General features: G+C 38.7%; 2 long non-coding RNA genes across 4 annotated transcripts in view; both read right to left on the bottom strand.

The window, feature by feature from the left end:
• The window catches only part of LOC148222235 (uncharacterized), a 320157-nt gene that overhangs the window by 132949 nt on the left and 163729 nt on the right, over positions 1-23479 (bottom strand). For 2 of the 3 annotated variants that reach the window (XR_015806503.1, XR_015806501.1), the window contains one exon: positions 16901-17059. This is a non-coding gene — a long non-coding RNA (uncharacterized LOC148222235). Of the gene's footprint in view, positions 1-1354; positions 1396-16900; positions 17060-23479 lie in introns of all 3 variants that reach the window. The other variant, XR_015806502.1, reaches the window with a different exon arrangement.
• LOC148222237 (uncharacterized) lies at positions 1435-8611 on the bottom strand. Its single transcript, XR_015806629.1, has 3 exons — positions 8514-8611; positions 2411-2502; positions 1435-1622 (listed from the first exon to the last, which is right to left on the bottom strand). It is a non-coding gene; the product is annotated as an uncharacterized LOC148222237 (long non-coding RNA).

The following is a 23479-nucleotide window of genomic DNA, read 5'->3' as shown; positions in this document are numbered from 1 at the left end:
TGCTGAAATAGCTTCAAGAATTTTTTGAAATTACTTTTCATTTGTGTTTTGGCAAAGTTCAGTTAAAACTTAGGACCCATGTACAGCTCTGTGTTCTGTTTAGGTGAAATCAAGTCACCATGCAAAGGCTGTTTTCCAGGACTGAACTGCTCTGCAGTCCTAATGGCTTATGTAGACCCACTAAAAATGGCTTGAAAGGGTTAGAATAGCACATCTGTCTCTTTCTGGCTGCTGGTGAAATAGCATGATTCACTAGAAATCAAATTTAACTATGCAATTTTGAATAATTGTAAATATTAGCAGCAGAAAGCCCATTCTAAGCCCACAGTGTTTTTTTGCACATTTAAGATTTCTCTTCCCCATTTGCCCATGGTCACATTTGACTCAATAAAGGAATTGCAAGTACCTACATGTATCGCCCTCAGAAGCCCAGATTTAAGACCTGAACTCAACCAAACAAAGAGTAGCACTATCATTTGACAGATAGTGTTGCAGAATAAATGTTGTAAATATTCATACTGCCAAGAATGCTTGGTAGAATTGCTTGTGAGTAACACAGAATGTGACATATGGGGAACTTGTACATCTTTTGCTGGGAAGCAGGACCATATTAGGCAGTTAATCACTTTCCTCTAATCACTACTGCCACGGTTTGTACCATTTCTGATAATCTTTCAGTGCTATAACAGCCAGAAGGGCTGGACTGGAGCAGCACTATTGTGTGCACAGGAAACTGGTGCACAGAAAAACACAGATGTGCACACTCATACACAAACCATTTCTCATTAAAATCAATATTGGATCCCCTGTTATTAAATCTGAGTATCAGAATGCACCCAAGGCACATTTCTTTAATTCAAGCAGCAAAATTGTTCACAGGGTGCAGTGGAACCACTAGGAGCATCACTAGTATTGATTAATGGAATATGACTGAGGGCAGAAATTAAGCTGGGGATAGGGGTCTCCATTAAAAATGTTTATTGCTAAGTGCTCATGTATCACTCCAGTTCCTCTGCAGACTGGATAAAAAACCACATTACAACCTTCTTCAGGGAAAAAAAAAAACATTTAGCTGACATATTCATCAAAGAAATTTTCTTTCCTTTCTTTACTCCAATCTTATTTAGGGTGCTAAGAGTGCTAATAAAACCTGAGAAGTACCAGTTTGGGAAGAGAGTTAAGTACATCCTTAACACAAAGCAACACTTGAAGCAAAATATATGCTTTTCCAGCCAGCTCTGTTCTACTTTCGGTGGCCGGAATCCCAGACGAGGAAAATCAGATCTGTTTTTTTATCTGAAGATGGATACATAAAAATTGTGCCTCCCCATTCCCCACTAAATTCATTAACTACCCAGCAGCTGCACCAGGTTACAATCAATTCAAGAAAACACCCTGTAATGAAGAAGAGAAAAAGTATTAAAACCATCCACTCAATCTGCCACTCTCCAAGCCTGACAGCAACTTCAGAGTCCAGTTGTCTTGCAAAGAGTCTTCAGGATGAGCCACTTTGGTCTGCTTTATTTTTTTTGGGTACAGTTGCTCTGGGATTCTTCGTTTTTACATCCATCTCTTTCCCTTGCTGTTCCAGGCCCATCAAAATGGAAAACTCAGATCTGAGCCTAAAATTTCACAACACTTAAGCATTAGTAGAATTTAAAGGGGCTCCACTTTATAAAAATCATATTACAGTTCCTAGGGTATTTTTTTTTGTTTCCTTTATTTTTATGAGACCTATTGAGTTGTATCACCTTTCTAATAAAACCCTCTATGTTTGCTTTTTCTGCAACCCAGAGTCAGAGTGATGGATAAGAACTGAGAAGACCTCTGGTGAACATTTCCTGGAACCCCAGTGGACTTAGTTCTTACTTGTTCCTTACTCCTAGGATGTCCTTTACTTCAAACCCAGGGTTTAGCTCTCTTTAGTGATTTTTACTTTCTTTTAATTCTAAACTTGGTCTAAATGATATTCTGAATTCCATGGAATGAAGTGATGGACCTGGGAAGAAAAGAATGGCATATAGCTGAATTTCGAGGGAATTAATTTCTGGCATTGAAGGGAAACTTGCAGATAATTATCAGATAATAGAGACAGTAGGATGCTATTGGCACAATACTTATGTAAAGGACTTAAGAACAGAAAAGCACCCTGTTCCCTTGCCCTGATAAGCAATTACTGTGTAGAGGCACAGTCCCTACTCCTGTCTCATCGATGGAAATCTTCCATTGTTCTGCCTCCAAGGGAAAACTGCACTCAGTTCCGTGTGGATTCCTGTCTCCATCTCTGGCAAGGCATTCCACAATCTGCACCACCACGACAGATACTCACAGAGATCCCAATAAAACAAGAGATCAGTTAAACATGGACAGGAATGTTCATAAACTCAATAGTCTGCACAATGCTGCTTACCTGTCCTAATCCATGCCAGCTGAAGAGTTGCCATCTGGTAAGGGGCTTGGCTCACACACAGCAAAGGCATTGCTCCAGTCCAAAGCCAGTAACTGATCCAGTTCATCACAGTTCCAGTTTTCCAGTTCCAACACACACATGCACACACACATACACCAAAATAGTGAATTTTATTTTGTTTTAGTTAGTTTTTACATCCCTGAAAAGAAAATAATTTCTCAACTTGCTTTTATTTGTTGAAGTGTTAACAGAGGCAGCAGACAGGTGCCAGGTCACACTCAGCCTGTAGGTACCTCTCAATGCTATTGCATGAACCCCCTGTGGTTGTTGCAAGTACAGGAGAGGGAGGAACAGCTAAAGAGCTGGAAAAGCAGCAAAGGAAGGAAAGCATGTGTGAGTAAGTGAGAGTGGGAGAAAAATCCACACTCAGGCCAGAATTCTGCTTGCCAAAAAAAAAAAGCTAAGAGCTCTCTTTCCAAAAGAAATGAGTCAAACCAGGGAAACAAAAATAATAATGCTGTATGCAACTTAAAGCAGCAGCTGCTGTCTGAGAGAAAACATGAGATGAGTTAGAAGACACAAAAGATTAGTCTTTTTTTTCCTTTGCTTTTCAAATTATTACGTTTGTCAAGCTTTTGGCTCAAAAATGTTTGACCTAATCACATCTGTTTTACCGACTTAAATGAGAGGCCTGGCAGCTGTAGCTGGCAAAAGAATCTCCAAATCTGCAGACAACCTTCCAATATTTGGGCTCTTGTCTGAGAAATGCAGGGATAACAAAGTCTATACCCTAAAAATGCCTATGCTGTGCATAACCACTTACAGACGGATGCTGCTGTAGCCACCCTGCAAACAAGTCTGCTTCTAAATTCAGCTGTTCCCTGGCTTAGCCCCTGGAAATGGAAATCCATTACTCTGATGAATGTAAATTTATTTCATATTCTTGCAAACAATCAACTGAAGCCTCTTTGTCTGCACCCAGAGACAAAGGCAAACAATGGCTGCTGAAGAGAAGTAAGGGCTGACAAGTTGGAACACAACCTAGAAAGTCTTGCAAGTAAGATGAAGCCAATCTGTCTTGAGTGAATAGAGAAAAGGTGTTTTGCAGAAATGTAAAACAGCATATACATTTCTTTTTACTACACAAATATGTGTATAACAAGTGAAAAAAAAGATAAAACACTATTAATATGGTTACACAAAGATGAACTAGCTAAATGATCTGAAATTACTTTTTTTTTTTTTTAAGCCCCTCTAACCTGCTGGGTTTTATTTAGTGAGAATTTCCTGTCTGTCTAATTTTCATTGGCACATCAATTTTCTTGCAGTGCCTGATTCTCTTTCAACATCTGTTGCTCAGTTTGACAGTATTAATTTTGGATTTTTCCCCAGATCTGATTAGTTGAAGATTGTAGTGAATGCTGGCAAGAGATCTAAGTTTTCTGTCTCTCTTCTCTCTTCTTCATAACGAAAAAATGTTTTCTTGAGATTCATAATAATTGCTATCGCTGTACTTGATACTGAAAATCATAAAGGTCTTTAGAGAACTCTTATACATACTAATAGAAATAGGTTTTCTTCTCTTTCCAAATATTGTCTCCACCTGTCCATACACACACCTTCTTATTCATGGCTACTGTATCCATGAATTGTAAGCACATTCCTCTAAGCATATTTGTTGAAAATGATCAATTTTTCCTGTGTGTAACTGCTGAAGTGTTATTCTAAAAACACTAGTGAAAGTCACAGGACACCAAATAGGAACACATATACAAGCACTCTGTATTTTTTTGGTTACAGTTAGTAGACACCAGTGGGTGCTCTGTGCCATTAATCATGTCTCAGACACAGCCCCTGCCCCAGAGAGCACACAATCTGTGTTTAAGGGAAGAGCCAAGATGCTCTCAGGCAGCACAGAGAAGTTCAGGAAGCAGCATTTGTCAGTTTGATCAGCGGCAGCACCAAACATGAACAACACCTATTTTTGTCCAGGTGATGGTGATTTAGGTATCCAAGCAGAACGAGGGAGCAGCTCTGTGAAATCCCTCTGACAGTGCTGCTCATGTATAAGAAGAATGTAGAAAAGCACATTGGTTTCTCTTTTAAAGAGTACAAGAGCTCAACCACCACAAGCCAGCCTCTAGAAAGCAGAAAGAGGTGCAGGAAGAGAATCCAAACTCTCCTGAGTGTTTTAGGAGAAGGAAGCAAGTCAAGTAGAGCCAAATAAAATGGTACCTTCATTTATTTGGTGTAAATGAGATATAAGGGAATTCTGTGTTGCCCAAATTAAACTCCACTGTCTGCATTTGTCCTTTAACAAAATGATTAAAACAACAAGCTACTTAAATAGTCTTGGCAGCAATGTTCTAGATGAATGTAGACAGAGCAAAATATATTTGCAATGCCAGTAAAAACGATGATGCAATAATCAAGATAGATGAACAGTTTCTGGATGAGCATTTCAGCTGTGTGGGCAAGATCTAAGATTTTTTTAAAAAGACCCAAACCAACCTTGCAGGATTCAGGTATAGTGTGACTATGAGGACTCGAAAATATTACAGGACAAGTATGGTGTTCCAGTTAGTGGCCTAAGCAGCAAGCAGGATTGCAGTGTTGAAGGACATGACAGGGAGGTAGCTCAGAGAGAAAGATTAAAAGCTCTGTTTTAGCCCTGTTCAGTTCAAGCTGATGGTCAGACAACAACAAGGCTCCAATTTTATTTTGAGCAGAATGAGACAGGTCTGAAACACAGAGATAAAGCTGTGAGTTCTCTACAGAGTGGCAGCAAATTTAAATGAGGTTCAGAAGGGTTAAATAGTTTACATAGAAATAGATTCTAAATATCTGCTAGTGGTAAGAAGAGGCTCTTTACACGTAAGTGTACCACTTATAAATTCAGGCACAATGAATGTACATCCCCTTCCCTCAAATCTAGAACCTACATAATTGTATATGCATTTCACTTCATGAATGAGATGCCCTTGTTCAAAGCACTGTTGATTCTGCCATTTTTTATACAGGTGTCCTGGGGTGACTTTATAATGCTGAATTGTATCTCCATTCATCTGTTTAGTCCAGAAATAAGTTTTGCACATTTAGAATTTAGAACTAGATCTGAGAGTGAAGGAGGAAGGAGGAGAAGCAATGGAATGTCTGAGGTGGCTGTTTTCAAAACACAGATGTAAGAGCTTCAGCTGTCCTGCTCCTGGACTGTGTTTGCAGCACGGACAGCAGCAGAGAGCTCTCCTTTGCTTTTTTGTTAGTTTTTAGCTAGCTGAAGCAGAGAAGTTGCCTGTACTGTGGCTTTGCTTTTTCCTAGAACTGATCAGCCCTGCTCTGGACTGAAAACCCAGAAAACACCTTTCTAGAGGGACCCCATTCGGGGGTGCCTCCCAGATTTGCCCTAAACCAGGACAACAAGGAAACAACAGCAGCTTGGTGTCAGTATCTGGTAGCCTGGTGTGAGGATCTTAAATAAAATAAATCAAGCTGATCTGAAAAATTATCTTGTTCCAGACTAGGAAATCCTGATTAGCATAGAGGCTGATCTTTGCTTCACTTGTGATCAAATAAATAATAGATATCCATCAAGCTGTTCTTCCTACAGTTCTGAAAAAAATCATTTTGACTTTTAAATACATGGGCGGTGTTCAGATATTGTTAAAGAAATCTGAGAACTATCATCTGATTGTGGGTAATTTATTGCCTGCCTTTGGGTATTAGCAAGATGTGTCATTTAGCTTTGGAGAAACCCAGATGCTTTCATGAGGCACTTGATTTTTACAGTCTTTCTGTTTAAATCAGCTGTCCCCACTATTTCAGTTCTAGATCTTTTGATCCTTGTGCTTTTATGTACTGGACTGTTCAAAGTTAACAGGGAGCTGCCAAGTGTACAAATGATGTTTTAGCTTAATTAGCTCTGGCTTACTCTCCTTAGCATGAACTACACATAAATGCATGCAAATATTATTGATTCAGAGTGTCTGATCTATAATATTGCTCTGGAGGTGAATTACCACAGACAAAAAGGCAGGAGAGCAAAGCACTCTGTCTAAGCTGCACTATTAACAGCAAGACTTTGGAAGGCTCCCTTTTAAACTGCAGCCTCCCTGGGCTGGAGGAATTAACTTCCTCATCTGTATAGGCACAGACAGGCACTAAAGCTCCCCATTTATTTATGTACCATTACACGAAACATGCATTTTTTCTTCATAGCTGGAATTTTACACATCACTACATACTACTGACAAAGTTTAGAACATCTTCCATCACACCACAGTCACAGCAGACAATTTTGTATTTTGATGGCACTGCACAAGCATTCACAGCAAAGGATGCATCTGCCTAACTCTTCCTGAAGGTGTAACAAATGCTTCTGTTCTACATCCACTTTCCCAGTCATAACTCATTTGAAAACACACATTTTTCTCTCATGAGGTGCTCTAGGAATGAGTTGGTAGATGTCTTCATGTGTATGTGAGCTGTCAGTTTCATTCAGTTATTCTTAGACTTTAACAATCTTGCAATCCTTAACACTGCTGCTGTTCTGTTATCCCTGATGACCTATCCTGGAAGGGGCAAAACTGGAATGGGCCAGAGCTAAATAGATTTCAAAGTCAGAATTTTAGCACAGATGGGAATGGTAGTGCCTTCTATTATTTTCTGCTGCTGTTTCACACTTCAGCATCGCATTTTCAAATACCATTTTTTACTCTGCCAAACTTTGATCATTTGGTCTGAAATTTTATTTGCCAGTTGATCTGCATCATAGGAAAGCCCATAGAAGAATTCTTACTTTTATTTCCAGAGCAAGGTCTGAAGATGTAGTCGGCCACAAGGACAGAAGAAAGCCCTGAACATCTAATTACAATCACTGCACTGAGAGTGGCTGGGGTCCAGTGGTAAAAATATAGCAGTAAATATAAATGCATATGCCTGAGCAGGAAGGAGACAGATTTAAAGCTGGACAGCAACACAGGACCACTGGAGTTTCTGTGTCTGCAATCTCTTCTTGGTAACAGTGTATTTGTATGTAATTAAGCATAGGTAATAATCACCCGTGCTTTCTTTAGTTGAAGCATCATTTAGAAAGTCACTTTTCCTGGCTGAAGCAAACATTACTGCAGGAGATGCATAACCCAGCAATAGGGGACAGGATGAATGTGCAGGGCTTGCAGCACACCACGCCATGGGAAACTCTGCCATCTGGAGCACTGAACGTGGCCATGGCACAGGTTCTTGCTAGCAGGTACCTCAGACACAAAGGATCACGTTTCCCTGGCTGTGGTCATAGCTGACTCCACACTTGTCAGTGAATTGAGTGGCCTTTGCTCGTGGCTGTGTCTGTGCTGTCACACAAGAACAGATTGACTCTGGCTGGCAATGCTGGATTGCTCCCTGGAGTTGACAAGCGCTTCGTCTTGGCCACATGCGCTTTGTTCAGTCTTTCAAAAGCCCTTTAAACTTCCACTGATTAGAGGTGGCTGAACTGAAAACAGAGCTCTGCCCTGGTTTTGATCAGCAAATAGAAGCTCAAGTGCTTCTTTGGCTTAAAGGTACGTGTATAAATCTAGCCTGGGAAATTTGCAGGACACACTTCTGTCAGGAGGCATTAAGTGCATGCTGCTTTATTTTAGGACACATTGTGATGAGTCATTTTTTGTAAATGTTCTGGCACTTTAGCTTTGTGATCTGGTTTGAACCTTTCTCTGAAAAGTTAAAATAGTAACAAGACTCATTGTCTTAGCTTTTTTTTTTACAAGCTATTCTATCATTTTAATATGATTAAGGCTTAGCCTTTTTTTTTTTACAAGCTATTCCTTCATTTTAATATAATTAAGCTGTTAATATTTTTAAGTTTTACCATTAAAACCATGCAGGGACACACAAATGTCAATACAAGAGAAAATTAAATTTGGGAACTTTTTTCTCTATTTGAATCTGCGTTTCAGATTGAGGAGACTGTTCTAGCTAACAATCTGTTAACTGAGTCATGGATCACTTTTAATAATCTTTCATAGTCTGGGATGCTCATGAAAAGGAACAAGAAGTTAGAAGGACTTTTTCTAATTATGGGAGATAGGAGGAGAACAGGGGAACATACCATGTGCTCATGCTTCTCTCTGCTGCTGCAATCCAGGACGTTTTGTGAGAGATCAGACATTTCAAAGATCCCTACACCATGGTCAGCAGCCAGAACCACTATTTCTCCTGCAAGTGGAGTACATTTTGAGTGTGGTCATTGTTATATTTGTTAATTCACTGGTGCACATATTTTGAAAAAACGTTTCTTTAAACACTGCAGTATATATATGAAGTTGGAACACGAAAGACTGAATATCCCTTGATAAAATGACAGGTTGACAAAACACTTGTATTGACAAGCAAAGAACCTGTTGGGAGGTAGGCAGATCAGGAAACGCCCCTAGGCTGAGAACTTTAGGGCTGAAGTCCCTTCAGGAATAGGCATTTTTGCCATTCAACTTGGACAATGTTTTTCATTTATTCTGAAAGGAGCTGGGTTGTCACAGTATGAAATGCTTTGCTGTGATAATGAAGTTTCATACCAATTCTGTTTTCATTACGAAACATTTGTAAAGTGGAATCACAAAGGTCACTTAATTTTTAACTGTGAAAAGCTCTAAAAATCACTAGGGGAAAAAAATTCCCTCAATCTGGGTAGAATTACACCTGGCTGGAATTTGGACCCTGAATCCTTTTCATGTCTTAATCAAGCAGGCAAATGTGAACATGCACTCCCAGCAGGGATCAATCAGCTGTGTCAAAAGCAAGAAGAGAATTACCTCATTTTTGTCATTAGACACGAGCCAAAATGTTAAGGATTTTCTTAAAAGGTTACTTTTTATTTTTTTAGGCGTTGTTCAGTGTTCTCATTTTCTGATTTGTCTGCAGACAGCAAAAGATGAAATATGAAAGATGCACGAGCGTGTCTCATATTTTCTGAATGACTGAAATGACAAAGTCTCAGAATCCTTTGTTTTTGTGAGATTTTCATCATCAAGAAGTCTGGATGGATTAGATAAGCTTCCTGACTTTGGGTACTTAGCCAGACTGATGAAACAGGATTGCAGGTAGCCTTGCTTTCAGATTGCAGGCATTTTAGTATTTCTCTGCCTGCTCATGCATTGATTTTTGCACTTTGTGAGTATATAAAATGTGAGCTTTTAGTACAGGCTTGTGCTAAATTGCCACAGTTTCATACAAGAATAACAAAAGTGAAAGATTTGGCAGTAAGCCTCACAGAAAACTGTTCCCACAGCTCAAGCAATATCAGGGCTTGTGAGGAATATTTAAAAGTCATTAATGCAGAATTCAGTGTGCTGTCTAATATCCTGTGGTCTGCATGTGATGGAGATGTCTGACTCAGAGGATGTACAGTGTAAAGATATATTGTTGAAATTCTTTCAAGACCAATGCTAAGGGTTCTATGAATATTTGCAGTTGTGTCTTTTTCAAGTTTCATTGTTTTTTAAAATATACTTTTACTAAGTACCTGAGGCTATCTCAGTTTGTAATAACATCTATAAAACAAAGGACTGAGTATGCTTTGCACAAATCATCCCTAAAAACAGTTAGACTAATTGTGCAGTGATAAACCTGCAGGAGAAAAACCTGGAAGTTGCCATCTGAGAGGAGTGACCTAGAGTGTGCATACTCATACAGACCTGGACAACTCTGTTTCCAATATTTCCCTTTTCCTGAATTAGTAAAGCTAGGTATCTCCTGGAGAAATTGCATGTTCTAGATAGTGAGTGAGATGACTAAGCCTTTGCTTAAACTGATAGAGTGAAATTTAGAATCAATGAGACCATTAATACAATCACCAATCTTTCCATAATCTCAGCTAAATTCTATCACATGTCAGAACAGAATATGGGCCCTCTTTATCATCTGTCATAGAAAACCTATCCTGGTGTTGGGGGGAATCAAATCTCTGCAATATTTTTACTGTTCAGCTCCCCTTGGCTCTGTTCCCCTTCCCAGCACATCTCCAGAGAACAGAGGAAGACTATCACAGCTGCAGAGACACAAGCCCACCTCCACATCATGGCCTCTGTCAAACACCAGTGCACAAAATTAGTGGGGAAAACAGATGCTTTGACATCTTCAAATGTCTCCTGAATGCTTTTGCTACCTCAGGATGCCATAGTGTTCATGTTGCTTGTTCAGCACTCAGGCAGTACTGAAATGGGAGGATATATTTTGCTCAAGACTTTAAAACACAGCCAAGTATTAGCAGTGCTATTTTTGGCAAACAAACATGTACAGACATCTTCTTTGATTGCTACTTTCTCAAAATCACTATAATTTTCAGCAGTTGCCAAGAAATTAATCCTGTAGCAAGTCCCAACCCTCATTTCCATAGATAATTAGTGGATGGGGGGCAGCTAGTCTCTACTATCATAGTGGAGAAATCCATTGTTCTCAATCTGCAGCTTACACCACCAAATGTTCCATGCTAAATTTATCACTGTTGATTACTTGCACGAATGCTCAGGGTGGCCTTTTGGGGATTTTTCTGGACTTTTGCTGGTGTGTTACTTGACAGCCTCACCACAATAAAACAAAGCTATGATTATACCACTAGTAAACAACTCCCCTTTAAAAATGAAAAGAAAACAGGGAGACAAGGTACAGAAGAAATGAAAAAAAATCCTGCAAGCCTGTTCCCACACTCCAGACAGTGCTAAGGGCAGATCCAGCTTCTTTACCCTATTGTTTTTCTACCCTCTATTCCCATATTGACACTTTCCCATCCATTTTCCACTACTGGATAAGATTCTTTGTTATGTTGGTATCTAGTACTTGTCTTTCCATTACCTTCAAAATGGGGAGTAGTGAAAAGAAGGGAAAAAGTTTCAAAAGTTTCCACTAAATTCTGATGCCCAAGCCCTGCTTACTGAATTTCAGTAAAAATAAGTGACTAAATATCCCAGTCTTCCTTAGTTCTCGTAGTCAGTTTTTCCTTTTTATATTTAGTGGGCTTTTTTTCTCCATATGTTGTGCATCCTAACAATGTGTCATCATTAGGAGAGAGAAATAAGGCAAATCAGTGGTCTCACAAGACAATCCCAAATTCAAGCTATTGGTAATGTTCTCCTACAAAAGGTTTAGCAAAAAACCACAAAACCCAAAAAACAAACAAACAAAAAAACCAAAACAAACAAACATCAAACCAAAAAACAACAGCAACAACAAAACCTCCCCCAAAAAAACCCCAAACAAACAAACAAACAAACAACAACAACAACAACAAAAAAAACAAACCAAAAAACCCCCAAACACCAAAAACAACCAAAAAAAACCCCCAAACAAAAACCCAACTTTAAAAACACTCTCTCGCTATCATCACCCATCCTGTTGTTCCAACAATATGTCACAGGAGAAAAAACCAATATACTACCCACAACTAGATCTTGTTGCATTAATTTTCAAACTCAAAAAACCAACTTTAAGGACACTTTCAGTTCTGCCAATCAATATTGTAGTGTGAGAATCAGTTTAATATTTTGATAGGTGATGACTCATTCTCAAATCTGAAAAATAAATGACATTAACTCTGAGATTAAGTCATTGACAAGACAGAGGTAATCATATACAAGTAGCATTATGCTGGTTTTATTACCCTGAATCTTTTAAGCTTGCACATATTCAACAAAGAAGTAATGGAAAATGGAAAATCCAATTAGCCCACGCATATGCTTCTTGAATACCACTAGCACTACCAGCTCTGCATGTAGATGAACTGAACAATGCATTCACAGCTCAGAAAAGAATTGTCATATACAGCTTTTTAGCATTGCATTTAGATTTTCCAAAAAGATGAATTTACTTCATTTAGAGATTATGAAAACATTGGGTTTTACATGGGTTAAAAAACATCTTCTGTGTAAAACTTCAGCAAATCCATCTCATTTATAAATAAGTTTTAACAGTGATCAGGTTTAGGAATGCTAAATCAAGAATGAGAGTACTAGTTTTGAAGCAGGCAAAATTATAAAAAATCCTAGAAAAACAACTGCATAGTGAAAATCAAAATATATCTGTTTAATCTATATACATTGACAGTTTATGTATTTAGATTTCAACTTTGTGAGGCATACGGAAGACATTTCTTAAGTCAAGAACACACTAATATCTCTGTGAAATATTTGGCAGTATAAATGCATCTTAGAGACATTTTTTCAATCTGTAATGAGCAAATTGCAAAATTAAGAGTTTCATAAACTAAATCTGGTCTGTAGGCTCACAGCATCTCAATGCAAAGATGTGTATATTGAATTTCACGGGAAGCCTCAGGTTCAACCCTTATGGCTGTCAAGGAGAGCAGTCTAAGCCCTTTCAGCTTTCTTACATAGGTCATGCTTCCAGATCCCTGCAGCCATTCTTTATTCCAGATTCCATTTTCCTGGGAAGGTTAGCAGAGAACTGTACACAGTATTTAAGGTCCAATAGCATCAACACTTCCTCAGATGTGTGAGAATACCTTGAACAATGCTACTAAAAATAGAAGCAAAAAATCACCAAAATGATAATGTCAAGTCCCACAGCTTGTCAGTGGTGCAGACCCCATCACTCACAATGAAAACACACAAAAAACTTCTCTGAGCAGATTAAGTCCAAATGTTCAAAAACATAACCACCAACAGCTGAGCCAGCCAGCATTGGGCAAAATCAGATCATTGGAGGTCAGTGAACAGAGATTGCTCCTCCCTCTCTAAAGATAAGTCTCGAGGAAATGCCCAGTTTTCTTGCTAACTCTCCATGCATTAACATCCTCTGAAAAGGAATGGGAAATATTCCCTAGATTCCTTTTCCACACATGTGAAACATGTAGGTGTACAACCTCACAGCAACATGCAAAAATATGCAAGATTTGTCACTGGACATTGACAGAACAGAAGAAAATAAATACGAGAATTGACCCATTCCTATTTGGTTGACTGGCCACTGTCAGTACAAATGTGTACCACCTACAGCCTTAACAATAACTTATACTACTCCCTTTTAAATGCAGGCATATAGAATACATTATGATTTTATCACTGATATAGAAAAGATTATGCTTTTGAAAAATCCAAAAGTTTCCATTATGGATTCTTTTATAAATTTCTTTATTTGATTTAAAAACTTATAATATGCTTTACGTGTGTGAAATTCAAATGCAGTATAACTGGGATCAGAGACTAATTTCAGAAAATAGAATCTCATTCTTTATAAACTCTTCTTTGTTTTCTTTATATGAGTTAAAATGACAGCTACAGATATGCCAAATTTTCTCCTGCTTTGCAATTTTTACATACATTTAGGGTTCAGTATAACAAAGTAAACGAATTCTGACTCCAGAGTTTCTTCCCACAGTTCCTAATGTCTGTTTAAATGTAAGCCAAAGTTTGAGTGACCTACTTTAGGTACTAAACAACCTGGCTCATAATATCCTCACTCAGCTGATGAGGAATTCCTGATACTGTATGAAAATTCATGTAGAGCTCAGCACACACGTGTATGTTATTAAGAAGTTTCCATGGGAAAGCTGAGTTTAAAGTGCACTGCCACAGATCTCAGCAAGTGTGCTTAGACACAGGATACAGAAAGAGTTCTCCTCTCATTACCCACATAAAAGATAACCTGACCTGGGTTTCTCCAGAGTTGTCTTGTCTTTCAGCTCATTTTTTCCTTTGACTCTTGTGGCATTTGGAGTATCAGAGAACACAGAGACACTCCAGAGAACATGTTCAGCAAGTTCTCGGGTAGCAAGGTCAGTTTTCTGTGTATGTACAGAAATGTAAGTTCAATATACCCAGAAACCCCATGCTGCACCCAGTGTGCACATGATCTGGCCTGAAAATCTCAGAGAAAGCCACTGGATTCGCTGTAAAAAGTCAATTTGTCTGCATATCATCGACTGAACATTCTTGAATCTATTTGTTTAATAGGTAGTGTGGCATTTATAGTCACCACGTTTCAGATAATTAGGAAAATTGACATTGCTACTTTCAAACGTGCTTTTAATTTAGTCTCAAAACAAGAGAAAATCTGCCAGGAGCCAAAAGAGATGTCTAAATCCACAGCCCTGGCTGAGCTTGGCTTCAGAAGAGCATTATTTTTGCAGGAGCTAAGATGGGGAATGAAAGAGCACCACAGGACAGAGACACTTTCATTCAGATTCATTCTTGCTGAAATGAAAGTGAAGTGCAATTAAAGCTTGGAGATTTTCCAAGGAGCTCTAAATAACAATACATCTTCCTTTTATTCAGATGTTTAAATAGCTTTCAAAGAAATCTTGATGAACATTTTAAATGGGTTTTTTTGCTTTAAAGCCCAAGAGACATGGCCATATTCCTCTTTAACTTAAATCCTAAAACCCCATGAAAATACGTACTTTTCATTTAATCAAGATTTTGTTTATCCCAAATTAGAATGATCTAATCTTAGGCATTAAGTGTTAAAGAAGTGTTTTCACCTTATTCCTCCTCTGTAGTCAGTGAAGAAGGGGACTTGCACCCAGTCTGAGACCACCCTACTTTTTGGAAGGGTCTGGCTCCCACCACCAAATGCAGAGGGACTACTCCCAATCTGTGGTAAAATCTGATTTGAGAACTAAGCTGACCTCCTTTCAGATTTGTCCTGCTCCTGTGACTGCTCCAGTGATTGCCTGGACCCATTGTGGGATGGTTCAGGCATCTAAAGCTGTAGAAAATGAATCTTCCCCTCCAAAACCAAACTGTCTCCTGTCTTTAGCTCCCTGAACCAGCCCATAGCACTTCAAGAATGAGCCTGTGAAGCTCAGCCCAAGGCTAACAGTAAGCCTTGGAACACAGATGGAGCAGAGGAGAGGGAAAAGGGACTAAGAGCCCCATTTAGCAGCTCAGTTATGATATGAACTGGCATATCCTTAAGTGGTTTAATCCAATGATTCAAAATGACTGTGAAATGATGGACCTTATTTATGTGTGTGCTGTTTCCATCTGGGTGTGTTTATATTTATCTCTTAGGTACCTACACAGACAGATATTTATCTTTTTGTGAATATGTTTTTAACCAGGCTTTTCAAGTTTATGGTGTGTATAACAGAAATGCTTTCTTTCAGTTTTTATGTCCTCCAAGAACCAGTGGCTCATCTTTCTCCTTAAAGGGATGCTTTCACCTTTTCTGCTTCTCAAATTAAGTGATCACCTGTGTTCAAACGACTCTTTAATAATTTCCATGAGACATTTGCTAATAGATAAATTGTGGGATCCAGCACACACAACTGGCTGAAATAGCCTTGTGGCATATATAGTTAAAATGAATGAATGAAAGATAATATTAATAAAACTTTGCACTTTTCTGAGTCCATCCTTCAAGGATCTCAAGGTACACAGAAAATGCTAAATGATTAAGACTCCTGAGATCATTATATATGCAAATAAGCACGCTTGTCTGCTAAGACAGTGTCTGCTAATTAATTAATTTATTGTGTTTGGGAAGAACTTGTATAACTGATTTATAACCCTCCAAAAATAAAGGTTTGTAATTGACATCTTCTTACTTACCATGCAGCCAGCAATTAATTGTGTAATTTATTTGTAGAAAACATTAAAATGCAATAATCTTTGCCTCTTATGTATTATGTTATAGAAAAAAATAGCTGAATTTAAACAACAGCAAAAAAATTAATACCTTCAAATACCAATTAATTGCTCCTCAATTAGTTTATAATTAATGAATCCTAATGCATGCAGTAGAACTAAGTTCAGGTCAAAGAACTCTTTGGAATTAACGATTTGTTAATTGTCTGAAAGATATTACATACAGTAAATTTTAATCTCTGAAATGCCCAATTTTCTTTCTGGACCAAATATTTTAACATTCTCCTAATAGTCTCTTTACACTTCATGACAATCTGGGACAGAAATTTAAAGTTAAGTGAATATTTTCAGGCTGCAGCTCTCTGGATAAAATTTCATGAGTGGCACAGAGTGTATGTGCATTCTCAATCTGTTTTCTCTTCACCCAATTCACTTCTCAGAACAAGCCTACGTTGCTCTTCATGAAAACGTATTTATTTCAGATGCAAGATTCACTTCCTTAAACACTTTAAATAGATTTTTTTATTCACATTCTCACTGGAAAAAACTAAACAATGCCACAGTTGCAGCAGGGAAGATTTGGCATAGTTTAAAGGAGAGCACTAACATGTTTTTCGATTGAGTCCTGTGTTTTGTTTAGCTTGTAGTCTTTGCTGTGGCCCATTTGGCTTTGAAAGAGCTCTGCTTCTGATCTCTGTGCCATTCCCACTATACACCCTAATCCTGCATCAACTCCTACAAGGACCTTTTATCTTACTAACAGAATCTGGGATGAAAGGAGACACAGATATGTAAAGTACCAAAGGCAAGTTCCATGTGCTCACACTCTGCTAAATGTGGCTCAGCGACACAGCTCTTCAGCATAAAGATATGCCAAAATAAATCAAACAGGACTCACCTTGAAAGCTGCTAAAAGAAGGGGCAGGCAGCACTTTGGGACCACAGGGCTCTTCAAACTCTCTTTGTACTTCTCTCTGTTTTTTGTTTTTTCAAGATAATGAAGACAGTTTTCCTGCTCTGGGTTCCCAGGAACAGAGGCTCTTCATCTGCCCTTCATCTAAAAAAAACAAAAAAAACCCCAAAACAACAACCTAAAAAACAACCCAAAAACAAAGACAAAAATCTACTGCAGTTTTCCCATTCAGATTTGTTGGTGAGAAATGAACATCACACATAAATCTTGAAGTTCCTGCTCTGAGACCCTTTCTGACTAATACAGGACTTAAAGCAAATATTCCTCTGCTAGAAAGAAATCCAACACAGGCACAATTCCCATCCTACAGCTCTGCTCCACTTTCTGTGTAGAAGGGCTGCAAATGGACTAACACAAAGTGATTGAATTTTGGGTTATGTCCTCATGTAGGAGTGTGTGCTGCCCGATGACTTTAAGCAGAAAGTGAAATATTTCTGGCTGCACTGCAAGGAAGGCAGTGTGTGTCCCAGGCAGTGTGCTGCAGTCATGCTGCAGACACCCCAGTGCAGGGAATGCAGAGCACTCCCCTCTGGGGTTGGAGTGCAAGGTCTTTGCACTGTTTCTGCTTGGACTTCTGAGAGCCCCACAGCTCCACATGTAATTTTGGCAACCTGCTCTCTGTAGTGATGTGATAACATGGGAGGCTCTCAGCCAGATTTCAAAGCACCATGCAAATCAGGAAATTTTTAAATAAAACATTTATGAGTAATTTTATTCTTTTAAAATACAATATCCAGATTGTCAAGTTTCCAGATCTTTTCTGAAAACTATATCAGCGTGTCAGTAAAAGATATTAGTCTAATGACATATTAATGTGGCCTCAGTGGGAGACACCCAATTACAATGTTTCATACAGCTTGCTTCATCTCTTGCTGTGTATGGCTAATGAAAAAAGACAGGAAATTCTGGAGACAGGGAGGAGAAGATGATAATTTTTTGAATCTGGCCCTCAGCAATTGTGGTCATCTGTGAAATTACTTTTTCTGTAAGCAGAAAATTCTGCCTTTGGATATTTAATGGAAGAGCAATGGAAAATGGAAAATGCTTCCGTAGTGAATCAGGATAGTGGTATTTAAAATGAAATTAATAAAGGATCAATGATATATAAAGGCCCAACTTCATTCCAGAAAGCATGAATACTTTATTGACTGTTAGATTTTTAAAAGAATCCTGGTTGTACTTTGCACATCATTCACAAAACTTTTTGCTCTGTAATTTGGATGATTGCTATACAGAAATTGGAGAATAAATCTCAATGGTTTAAGGGTGTATAATACAGGCAGACACCTTCTCCTCCACATTACGTGCTCAGAACTACTCAGGTTAGCTGTGAATCCATTGTCAACCCACCTCAGGTCTCAGCAGATAAAACTGCAGCAGAACAAAACTGGTTTGGTGAGAACCCTCTCCAGTCTCCTATTCGCCCTACTACAAGAAGACTGAGAGCAGCAAAGAGCTGACACAGCCACTGAGACAGGCAACAGAAGTTACTACTTTCTGAAGTTTTTTCCTGATTCAGGGAGGGAGTAAGATATCATTCTCCAATATTTTTTTTAATATCAAGCAAACTAGCAAACCCTGGAGCTATGGAGAAAATCTACCTATACTGTCACTTGCAAGTACTTTCATAGTGTGCAATTAGTACTTAACATGACACTTTTTCAGACATCAGTGGAAGAGGGATTTGATTTTATGTTAGCAAGCTCATCATCTGAGGGTCAGTGCTGGACTCCTCTGCTAGTGGGATATTTGCTAACAGGGGAAAAAGCATCAGCCCCTAAAAAGAAATCAGCTGGTGAGGAGCCATGCATGAATTAACAGAACATGTATTGATCTTCACCCCAGTCAGGAGCAGGAATGAAGGCAGAATGCACAGCAGCCATGTGGCTTGATGGTCTCAGTGAGTAAGGCTCCCTTTTCCACCATTTTCAGTTCCTGTTGGCTACAGTGGAAGCCAGTGGAGGTTGGAACTGAAGCAGCATTTTGTTGGCATGTGGGCAGTAATCCAGAAAAACAAGAGCTTTTTTTCCATTTCCATATGTGTCTATTTTCTCTCCCAAACAGACCATCCATCCCATTAGTCAAACCGTGTAAACAATTTTCTTGACAACAAAAAATGGATCACACATCAATCAAAAAGAAAGTCTAATGTGCCAACTACTACCTCCATTGAATGTGCCTTTTGCTTAACTTTATTTCAGCTGGTATAACTCTGGCAAAAGTATGTAAATACCCACACAACCTGACTGATGGAGAGAACTATGCCACTGCTGTTACAGGTCCAGCAAATTTCACCTGGACAAGAATAATTCCACACAAATAGGAAGGATGCTCATCTGGCAATGCAGAGCTGCTCTGTAGTCAGACATCTCATCACAGCACAGCCATTCTACAGAAGCCATTTTTAAAAGTCTACAAATTAAACTTGAAGAAAGCTTGCAGTGTAATTACTGAAGAGAACAAGGACACAGGGAGGGAGGAAGGAATCTTTCTAAATGCCTGTAAACTCCTTAGGGGGCTAATCTTCAGAGAAGGGAGGCATCAGAAATCAAATTTGATGAATAATTTTCTCAGTCCACACAGCACCGAAATATCATCTGACACAGATATCCAGTTTATATTCAGCCCCCACTTCTGTTTAATGGTTAGATAATCATGGATCATAAGTTTAGTTTTAATAACAGCCACAGCAGACACTTTATTAGCAGATTTTGCAGGCTACAGGGTTGTCATTTGTCATTACAGCAATTTTCTGGTTTAAATACTGCATCAATTTGTTTCTTCTTTTCTTTTTTTTTTTTTTTTTCCTTCTGAATTAATGAATTTAGGTCTATCTCTCTTCATTCTGAATCTCTAGTACTATGAGTAACTACTTTGTCTATTTGAGAGTTTTCTGGCCTGGGAAAATATAACACATACAGCTACTAACTCACACGGCTTCCATGAAAGACCAGGAGTAGTCTCCTCTTCAGAGCAACCAAAGATTTGCTCAGATTTATTCAATGTTCTGTAAATCAAAGCAAATTCTCTAACAAATGTCCTGATTGATAAGAGGAGTGTGTGTTGAATAAAATCACCTCCCCAGAAACTGCCCAGTGTTTAGTACATACATTGCACCCTAGCTCTGGAAATAAAGAGGAGTCATTGCTCTAAAACGACACTGACACACAAAGACCTTCTAGACTGAGCATCAGGTGTCAGACATGCATGCACTTGGCCTTTCTTGCATCCCCCATGGTCTTACTGTCCTGGTGGGGTTCCAAGCCAGGGCTGCTGCAGTGTGGATGTGCTGGCACACACCACACAGCACAGAATTTTTCTTAAACGAAAATTGTGTGGTTTGACCAAAAGTCGTTGTGGTCAGTAAGCTCCAGCAGTGAAGAGGTCAGTGATATTTAAGATATGAAATGAGACTTTAGATAAAGTTTCACCTGGTCTAGTGGAAGGTGTCCCTGCCCATGGCAGGGAGGTTGGAATTAGATGATGTTTAAGGTCCCTTCCAACACAAACCATTCCAGAATTCTATGATAAATCACTAAGCTGCTTTGTGGCTCTGTTTTCTGAATAGCAGTGTGTTACTGTTTGTAAAGCAGTTCAAATGACTGATGTGTATGTTTATTACCACAGTGCCAGCAGCTTCGAGGCATTATTTTAGTGGGAAAATTAGAAAGCTACTACAAATACTTAAAAAATAATCACCTCTTCTTTTTTGAAATTTCTCCTCAAAATCAGCATCAGTTCTGTACTGTGGCATTATGTTTCTCCACCTGAAGTTGTCTGAGAGCACAGGCAACTGGTTAAATTTAGCTAGAATTTTAAACAGAATAACATTAATGTGTTTTCCAGCTGTTTGTTCCCTTCAGAAGAAAAGCGCTGTGGGTGGATGCTGTATCAGGAAGGGAGTGAAGTAGTCACAAAACCGAAAAAAAAAGCATGCTCTGAGTATTTGAAAAGGGATAATCTTCATTTAAAATGCATTTTTGCAAACTATTCAGGACCTTCAGTTCAGAATTGTGCAAAGAGAAAACTACACAGTTGAACATTGCAAGCTGACTTGGATGTGTCATAACCATTTGAACATTACATACAGGTAACATCTTGAATGCTTTACAATTCTAATGCAGCTGTCAAACCTAGATTAGGGTCTTGTTTGTATTTCTATCTTAGCACTATGGCCAGTGACATACATTATTCTCAACCCCCAGAAAAGACATGAATGTTTGGTTTTGTTCTCTGTCTGGCCATAGAAAAGCCAATAGTTCTGAGTTAATTGCTCCCACCAGTCCTATTGCTTTACCCTAAGTTTACAGACACTGAAATTGCTGTAGTACAAATGCAGGAAAACTAAGCCAACTAACCGAAAAGTTATCTGTTTCACAGTTCTTGCTCAAATTAAATGGAAATTATGTTCATGCACAGATAATAAGTGTGGATCTGGGCCCTGAGGCAGAGATTGAAAACAATCCCTTAACTGCATATATGTAAATGTGTATATGTGTTTTACACTAATCTCTTACTTTGGGCAAAAAAGCGTAACTTCGGTAATTTGTTTGCTCAGAAAAAAACATAGATGTGTTCAAGCTGGCTGATTTGAATACTCCTATTTTGGGTGCCTATAGCATTCTCACTAGCTGAGACCAGCAGAGCCACAGGATGGTTTCTCTTCACCATCCCAAGTCACAGGCAGGCACTGGAGAGGGGATAGAAAAGCACAGCTGGTGGCTGATCCCACTGACCCCATCAGGGCATGGAGCAAAGGGGGCACAGCCCCCTCGCTTCTGGCAGGGAGCAGAGTCTGACAGCTCAGCCACTGCTGCCACTTCAGAGCTGCAGTTTTCTACTTGAGACTGAATGGTAGTTACTTTTGGGGAAAAAAAAAAAAAAAAGGGAGAAATTATTTTTTGATAGGAAGAACTTTAATTATGAAAGCTTGAAAACTCTCACTGGATTTTGTATCTGCACATTGGAAGCACCAGGTGCCTTTTCCAAACCAATTTTTCAGGATTAAAATGACAGAAGCTTCAAATTTATTCAATAAACAAACTACCTCCTGTTTTTTTCTTTTTTTTTTTTTGAGCAGTTAGACTAAAACCCTCAGTATACTTGCTTAAATGTAGCTCATTTCTAACACACCAAGGAGTCAAGAGCAACAGCAACTACATTAATCATTTATTTCTTGGAAGATCTGCTTTGGAATGCACTTCCTTTGGCATTCTCGGAGTGCACTGTATTTTTCTGTGTCTCTAAAGTGGGTAGTGCAGAGATGACAAAGCACAGTTTTAATTTCTATGGAGCACAACCTTTATAATGATTCCCACTCCCATACAGCACTTCTTGAAAGAATAATTAGAAAGGCTTTGGGATCTTTTCCCTTCTCACTGGATGGATATATCAGCCCTGTGGTTATGCTGATGGCCAAACAGCAGCTGACACCTACTAAGACATGACGAAGGAATGTACAAATTAATGAGTTTGATAGCAAATCTCCAATCAGAACACCCTGTGCTGTTGTGCTGAGGGACATGTATCTGGTTTCTCTACCTAATTATCAACATCCTGTCTCAGAACTGTTCAGCAACTGGGGAGGTAGTTCTTGGCACTTGCCTACATCAGTAGCTGTGATGCCTACAGCATGAAAGGACTGAGAGATTATCGTGGAGAGCACTGAACACAATTGGAAATTAAATAAAAGGCATTTTTCTAAACTAGACAGAACTAGAGTGTGACTCGGGTGCACAAAAGCTCAGGGACCAAAATCACTTCTGATTTAACTTCACTGAAGTTAGAAGCAAAACCAGCAATTGTCTTGACCATATTCTGATATTTAGGGACTCCTTAAGGTCAGTGCCGACATTTCTTCACTGCATTACTTCATTATACTAATTTTAGCTGCTTCCTTGTTTTAGTACAGTTGGTACCAGTTACAAGGACAGTAACAGTGATCCAGCACTTGGCAGCCACTCTGTTCTAGCTGCCCTGGAGTCTGACCACCAATTTAAAGCACATCTTTATTATAATACAAGATGCTGATACTTGTTTACTAACTTATTATCCCAGCAGTTAGTAAACAAGATGTCACATGAATAATTAATAGTTCCCAAAAATCTCCTAATTATAATCTAGTGGTACTTCTCTGTGCACTCCTCTGACTGCTGATCCGAGCATCTGCAGGTCAAATAGTTGTCAGAAATTAGCTAATTATATCCTTTCCCATGAGGATGAAAATCTTTAAATTTAATTAAAAGACCTTAACTCCAGTCCTGTACATTAAGGTCTATTTCCCATTGGATTTTCTTCTGTGTGACTTACAGTGATAGGCTTAGCATTCGTATTAGCAGTGACTCTCATCTGTGCATTTCCCAGCATTGGTTGAAAGATAATTTGATAAAATGAGTCTCTTTGTCATCAACTCATCTTGCTACTTCACTTTCACCACAAAAAAAAAAAAAAAAAAAAAAAAAAAAAAAAAAAAAAAAAAAAAAAAAAAAAGAAAGCACTAATAAA

Source organism: Sturnus vulgaris, chromosome 13, assembly GCF_052056855.1.
Source record: "Sturnus vulgaris isolate bStuVul1 chromosome 13, bStuVul1.hap1, whole genome shotgun sequence".
Taxonomy (NCBI): domain Eukaryota; kingdom Metazoa; phylum Chordata; class Aves; order Passeriformes; family Sturnidae; genus Sturnus; species Sturnus vulgaris.
Note: the sequence above shows the minus strand (reverse complement) of the source record. Positions and strands in the feature narration are given on the sequence as shown.